Source organism: Eriocheir sinensis, unplaced genomic scaffold (assembly GCF_024679095.1).
Source record: "Eriocheir sinensis breed Jianghai 21 unplaced genomic scaffold, ASM2467909v1 Scaffold408, whole genome shotgun sequence".
NCBI classification, from domain to species: Eukaryota; Metazoa; Arthropoda; class Malacostraca; order Decapoda; family Varunidae; genus Eriocheir; species Eriocheir sinensis.
Genome location: NW_026111730.1, coordinates 107,638 through 114,190, shown reverse-complemented (window position 1 = coordinate 114,190; position 6,553 = coordinate 107,638). Strand labels below are relative to the sequence as shown.

At 41.1% G+C, this 6,553-nt stretch overlaps 1 long non-coding RNA gene across 1 annotated transcript; it reads left to right on the top strand.

Annotated features, from left to right (window-relative positions):
* Nucleotides 1–638: 638 nt before the first annotated feature.
* On the top strand, nucleotides 639–2,955 carry LOC126992143 (uncharacterized). The gene is made up of 2 exons (XR_007746245.1): nucleotides 639–1,007; nucleotides 2,136–2,955. It is a non-coding gene; the product is annotated as an uncharacterized LOC126992143 (long non-coding RNA).
* The last annotated feature ends 3,598 nt before the right edge of the window (nucleotides 2,956–6,553 follow it).

Sequence of the window (6,553 nt, the reverse complement as noted above, 5' to 3'; positions counted from 1 at the left end):
ACCAAGGCGGCTAGGTTCATTGCAAACAATTACACTCGAAATCACAACACGGATACAAACAACAGATAAACATGGACCCTCTTCACATACGCAGACAAGCACACAGACTTACACTTATGTACAAGATCACAAACACTCACATTGACATTGACCCACAAACATACCTACACAAGGCAAACAGTCAACGTACTCGTAACACACACATCCATAAATACCAACCATATCACACTAACACTGACGCATACAAGCACTCATACTCTCCACGCACCATACGTGACTGGAACAGCCTCCCTCAACAAATTTTAGACTGAGGTACAATAGACTCATTCAGAAAACAAATCCATACTCACTTGTCACCACAACACACCAACACTAACAATTACACTTAATTCACTTCCCTCCCCTGCACACTCGGCTCCCCCGTTCCCCCAACAGCCAACACAAATATGCGTGTTATGCATCTATACAGGTGCCCTGCGCATTAAGATCATAAATTTCAATCCAAAGCTAGATGTTGCGCCTACGTACTCAACGACATCACCTGCTCTCGTGCCCACGACCTTGACTCTTCTGAATTTTCCACCATCTGGCTAAGACTTCATTGTCATTCTATTACTAAATACATCTGTGCTGTTTATGGGCCGGTCTTACAGTCACCCGTTTTCGTTCGCTAGCCAGCGAACGAAAGCCTTCCGCGCGCGATCGGGTCTTACAGTCGCTCTTGGCCGCTGCTTTTCGCTCGCTCGCGAACGAAAAATCGGCGTTTTGGTAAGGAGATTTTGGGGAGCGGTTGAGGTGACGAAAACGAGATTTGTAACCAATGCATTCAAAGTAAATGAGTAAATCTGCAATGATATAACATACCTAGCATGCAGAGAGCATATATAAGGCAAATAATTATTCAAAACACCTTTATTTTTGTTGTACAAGCGTTTTATTGGGCAGCGTATCGTACACCGCCAGCACAACAGATTCTGTCGTCTAAGCCAAAGCAATGGATATTTTCGGTAAGTACATTTAGTGTTTTATTTATCTATTGACATTTCTTTTTGAAAATGTTGTATGTAGTTGTCTTCGTGGTTCATACGAGTGTGCTGATAGGGTTAACAAACTATTGCATACCTGTGGATTTGGTGGCACTCAATCAACATGAATTCTATTATGAAATATTAAGAATATATAAGACAGCCACCCAAAAAACATTCAAGGTATAATGGAACTATTCAAAGTAGTTGGTCCCAGGCAGAGGGGAAGAAAAAACAAAAACTATGGAATTACACCCATCACGGGTAGTCACCAGTTTATTTTGAATATATTTTTATGTACTAATCAGTACGACTGTTTGTGTTATGAATAACTAGATAAGAAGTGATAGGCTACTGTCTTACAGTGAAAGGTAACTATTTTAGCTCTGATAGATTCAGACGGCATTAGGGTACTAATTATTAGGTTTGCTCAGTTCCGTGGAATCATATATAATTCTCAATCTATTAAGTCGCCATATTTTATTTTAGCAGCAATAGGTTAATTATTATCCTTAGCAGTGATAGGTTACTATCCTAATGTTGAGCTGCAGCTCTAAGATAGTGTCATTTGCCCTGACAGCTACTTCACAGTGTTTCCACAGCAATAAGATGATTTTTCTCACTTATTTAAAATACTTACTACAATATTAATTTCTTAATAATTTATGGGAATGGCAGTTAAGGAGATTTTTTTATATTTTCTTGAAATAGCTGTGTTGTTATTCTGTAAATATTTTGCTCCATTGTTCTCGTCATTGTATTCTGGTGCGACAGTTATTTCCATACGATAAAGCATCATAGGTTACCCCAAAAATTGAAGGCAGTCTCTGAAATATACCACTCAGGTCAGGCCAAAATCTTCAGGTAGGTTATGTAGGATTGTGCAGGATAGGTTCGACTCAGCCCCCTTCCTATCTTTCAGTTTAAAAAAATTAAAGTTGGGGGCATATGCTATAGCTGCATTAGCATTACAATTTGTTCTTCCATTCATCACTCTGTCCCTCAGTCACTGTTTTCTGCACACCCAACATTTATTTATTTTCATCCTAATTTCAACATGACAGCATTTTTTTTAATAATACTTTATGTACATATATGTCTCTCCCACAGGATGTGGAATTCTTCTGAGTCTTAGGATGCTTGTCACAGTGAAATACCTGGTCACAAGCAATTTCCTCTTCACCATAGCTGACTGCATATAAATTGTCATCATCAGGTAGCAGGGCTATTGGAGATGTCAACTGATATACCTGGTACCCTTTCTACATATAATTTCTCTATCAGAGGAAGCACACCATGTGTCCGAAAAAGTTTATGATGTTGCTAGTATGGCAGGAGTTAAAAAGAGTGTCAGGGTCAAGGTTAGACTACACCGATGATCAGTCCGCTCATTCTCAGTAGTGATGTACAGGCTGACGGATGAGGTCAGGCAGCAGTCTCCGTGGACCATGATATTTGTGGATGACATTGTGATATTTAGTGAAGGCAGGGAAGAAACTGAAAATGAACTAGAGAGGTGGAGGTATGCACTGTATAAGTGGGATGAAAATCAGCAGGAGCAAGACTGACTACATGTGAGTGAGCCCTACGGAGATGGTACAGTGAAGTTTCAGTGAGTGGAGTTGGCAAAAGTTGATAAGTTCAAATACTAGGGCTTAACAGCCCAAAGCAATGGAACGTGTGCTACAGAAAGGAAGAAAAGAGTACCGTACTGGCCAGATGGAATATAGGGAGAATGGTGACACGATCATCCAATATTTCTGCTCCAGGACAAAGCCCTGGGGCTGTCCTGTGGTGACTGTGTCCATTTATAGCATCAAAGAGCAGTCAAGTTACAGATATCATAAAAGACCTTTTGGTGTCAGAAAATCTTTATTTGGTAATAAATTTACCTGTATTTTCAACATGGAAAAATAAAATATTAAACTGTGTAATACTTTTTTTCATCACACGTACTAAGGCTAAATAAAGCTATATTATCAATAAAATATTAATATGTAATGATAAATTCCCCATGCTAAATTAATTAATAAAGGTGAAGTTGGAGGCATATGCTTTAGCGGCATGTGGCCTCATTGCTCATCTCCATCTTATTGGCCCTAGAGCTGGTTGTTGGTAAGAACTAATTATCCTGGGACATGGCTAGTGTGACAGGAGAGTTACCAGTTTATTATCCCCAGGTTATCCCAAATATCCATTTCTTTGAGTGAAGAAACAATTCCCCCTGCTTTATTTCTTAGTATTTTTAGATTAATAATACTCAAAACCATTATAATTTATAGAAAATATACAAATTCAATAGAATAAAGAAAATAACTAATCTAAGAAAACCTAACATAACCGTACCAGAACTGTCAGTGCACTGGACTGTCAGGGCGGCGGCTGCAGTGGTTAGGTTTGTTTAGGTTATGTCTGTTTGGTTGAGGCAGCAGTCTCTGTGGACCATGACATTTATGGATGACATTGTGATGTGTAGTGAAGGCAGGAAAGAAACTGAAAATGAACTAGGAGGAGCAAGCCTGAGTACACGTGAGTGAGCCCTATGGAGATGGTACAGTAAGGTTTCATTAAGTTGGCAAAGGTAGATAAGTTCATTTACTAGGGCTTAACAGTCCAAAGCAATGGAATGTGAGCTACAGAAGAGAAGAGAACCGTACAGGCCAGATGAAATGGAGGGAGAATAGTGACAGGATCATCCAATATTTCTGCTCCCTGGGGCTGTCCTGTGGTGACTGTGTCCATTTATAGCATCAAAGAGCAGTCAAGATACAAATATCATAAAAGACCTTTTGCTGTAAGAAAATCTTTACCTGGTAGTAAGTTTACCTGTATTTTCAACATGGAAAAATAAATTATTAGACTGTGTAATCCTTTTTCATCGCACGTACTAAGGCTAAATAAAACTATTTTATCAATAAAATATTAATGTGAAACAACGATAAATTCTTTACCTTTACCTCATGCTAAATAAATAAAGGTAGAGTTGGGGGCATATGCTATAGCTGCATGTGGCCTCATTGCTCATCTTGCTGGCCCTAGAGCTGGTTGTTGGTAAGAACTAATTATCCTGGGACATGGCTAGTGTGACAGGAGAGTTACCAGTTTACTTTCCCCAGGTTTTCCCAAATATCCATTTCTTTGAGTGAAGAAACAATTCCCCCTGCTTTGTTCCTTACTGTTTTCAGATTAATAATACTCAATACCATTATAATTTGAAGAAAATAAACAAACAAGTAGGTAGTTCAATAGAAGTACTAAAGAAGGCTAACTAATCTAAGCAAACCTAACATAACCCTGCCAGTACTGTCAGTGCACTGGACAGTCGGGGCGGTGGCTGCAGTGGTTAGGTGGTGCTACTTTGGCTTGTTATCTACAAGAAAAAAAATATCTACACCGTACTTTGGGTTGTTATCTACAAGGGAAAGTATCTACACCGTAGAAATTTTATTTTGTAAAGATATCTACATGGTAAAACTAATTATAACACTTTTGGTTTTGGTTTGGTTATGTTACATCTGCTTAGGTTAGTTACTTATAATGTACACCTTCATATTATGGTTAAATAGCATTTATTTTTGCCCTTTGCCCACAGTTTGGAAGAGTACATGATATTTTGAAGTGGCAGAGCTAAACTATTTACCAAAGACTGTAAATATTCGTCCTTGGGGTGTTTTATCCTCTACTCCCCCTTTTTTTATCACACTGAAAAGGAGAATGATCAGCTGGGAGGGCCGCACGTCAAAAATGCCCAGAAGATTAAAGAAACACTGGTACATTGGTTAGCAGGTTCAGCAGCAAATCCGTGTGTCCGTGTATGAATCTCAGCTTGATTAGTCGACACGCAGCTCACCCAGCTGTTCATGGACCCTTTTGGGCTGACCAACTAATGGGTATCTAGGAAAACTTTGGGAAGATAAACTGTGGGTAGCAGGAATATCACACTGGCCCTGTCATTATTATTATTACCCACCACAGACTCAAGGACAAGTAAGGCGGACAAACACAGAGGCCGCACGCAGCTTTGAGGTATGCCCACAACTTTACCTGGAGACGAGGTAATCCTGAAAACATGATTTATCTCGAGAAAAACGACTTCGGTCGCCGTACAGTTCATGGTACGCGCCGAGAAATCACGTGACTTTGTTTACGTTTTCACGCTCACGCTCGCCAACCTCGCCCGACCAGTTATACCAACACTGCCGACGATTTAAGTTCGGTGCGGGTCTCGTTGGGGAGCGTAAATCTTTGAGTGTAAGACGGGCGCCTGGCTCTCGTACGCCAGCCAACAAACCTGGTGCGCGTTTTCGTTATGCCGCTCCCGAAAGGACTGTAAGACCGGCCCTATCTCTCACCTAGCTCTACTAACTATGTAAAATTCTTTGACTATTTGAATTCTAAAGTGGAGCACATCTTGACTCACTCTCCCTTCGCTGAAATCTCCATCTTGGGAGATTTCAATGTTCACCACCAGCTTTGGCTTTCATCCTCTTTCACTGACCAGCCTGGTGAACAAGCCTACAACTTTGCTCTCCTCAACGACCTAAAGCAGTTGGTTCAGCACCCTACACGTATTCCCGACCGTCTTGGAGACAGGCCCAACATTCTAGACCTCTTCCTTACCTCTAATCCTTCTGCTTACTCTGTCAAATTGTTCTCTCCGTTGGGCTCCTCTGATCATAACTTTATTTCTGTTTCCTGTCCTATCGCTCCTGTACATCCTCTGGACCCACCGTTGAGGCGATGCTTCTGGCATTTTGCTTCAGCTCGGTGGGACGACCTGAGGATGTACTTTTCTGATTTCCCATGGAATGATTACTGCTTCCAGGAGAGAGACCCCTCTGTGTGTGCCCAGCGCATCTCAGAGGTGATTGTCTCTGGAATGGAGGCATACATTCCACGTTCTTTCTCTACTCCTCATGCTAAAAAGCCTTGGTTTAATCATGCTTGTTCTCGTGCTATTAAAGAAAGAGAGGCAGCTCACAAAAGGTTCCAGAGCCTTCGAACTCCCGCTAACTCTGACCTTTACATTTCAGGCCGGAATCGTGCCAAATCTATTCTCCGACTTACCAAAACTTCTTTTATCAATAGAAAATGTCAACACCTTGCTTCTAATTCTTCCCGTGACTTCTGGCATCTAGCAAAAAATATCTCCAATTTCACTTCTTCCTCTTTCCCTCCTCTCCTTAACCCTGACAGCAGCACTGCCGTCTCATCTGTCTCTAGGCTGAACTCTTCGCTCAAACTTTCTGTAAGAACTCCACCCTGGACGATTCTGAGCATATTCCTCCTACTCATCCCCCCTCTGACTCCTTTATGCCTGTTATTAAGATTCTTCCAAATGATGTTTTATATGCCCTCTCTGGCCTCAACTCTCAGAAGGCTTATGGACCTGATGGAGTGCCTCCTTTTGTCCTTAAAAACTGTGCTTCCGTGCTGACACCCTGCCTGATCAAACTCTTTCGTCTCTGCCTATCAACATCTACCTTTCCTTCCTGCTGGAAGTATGCCTTTATACAGCCTGTGACTAA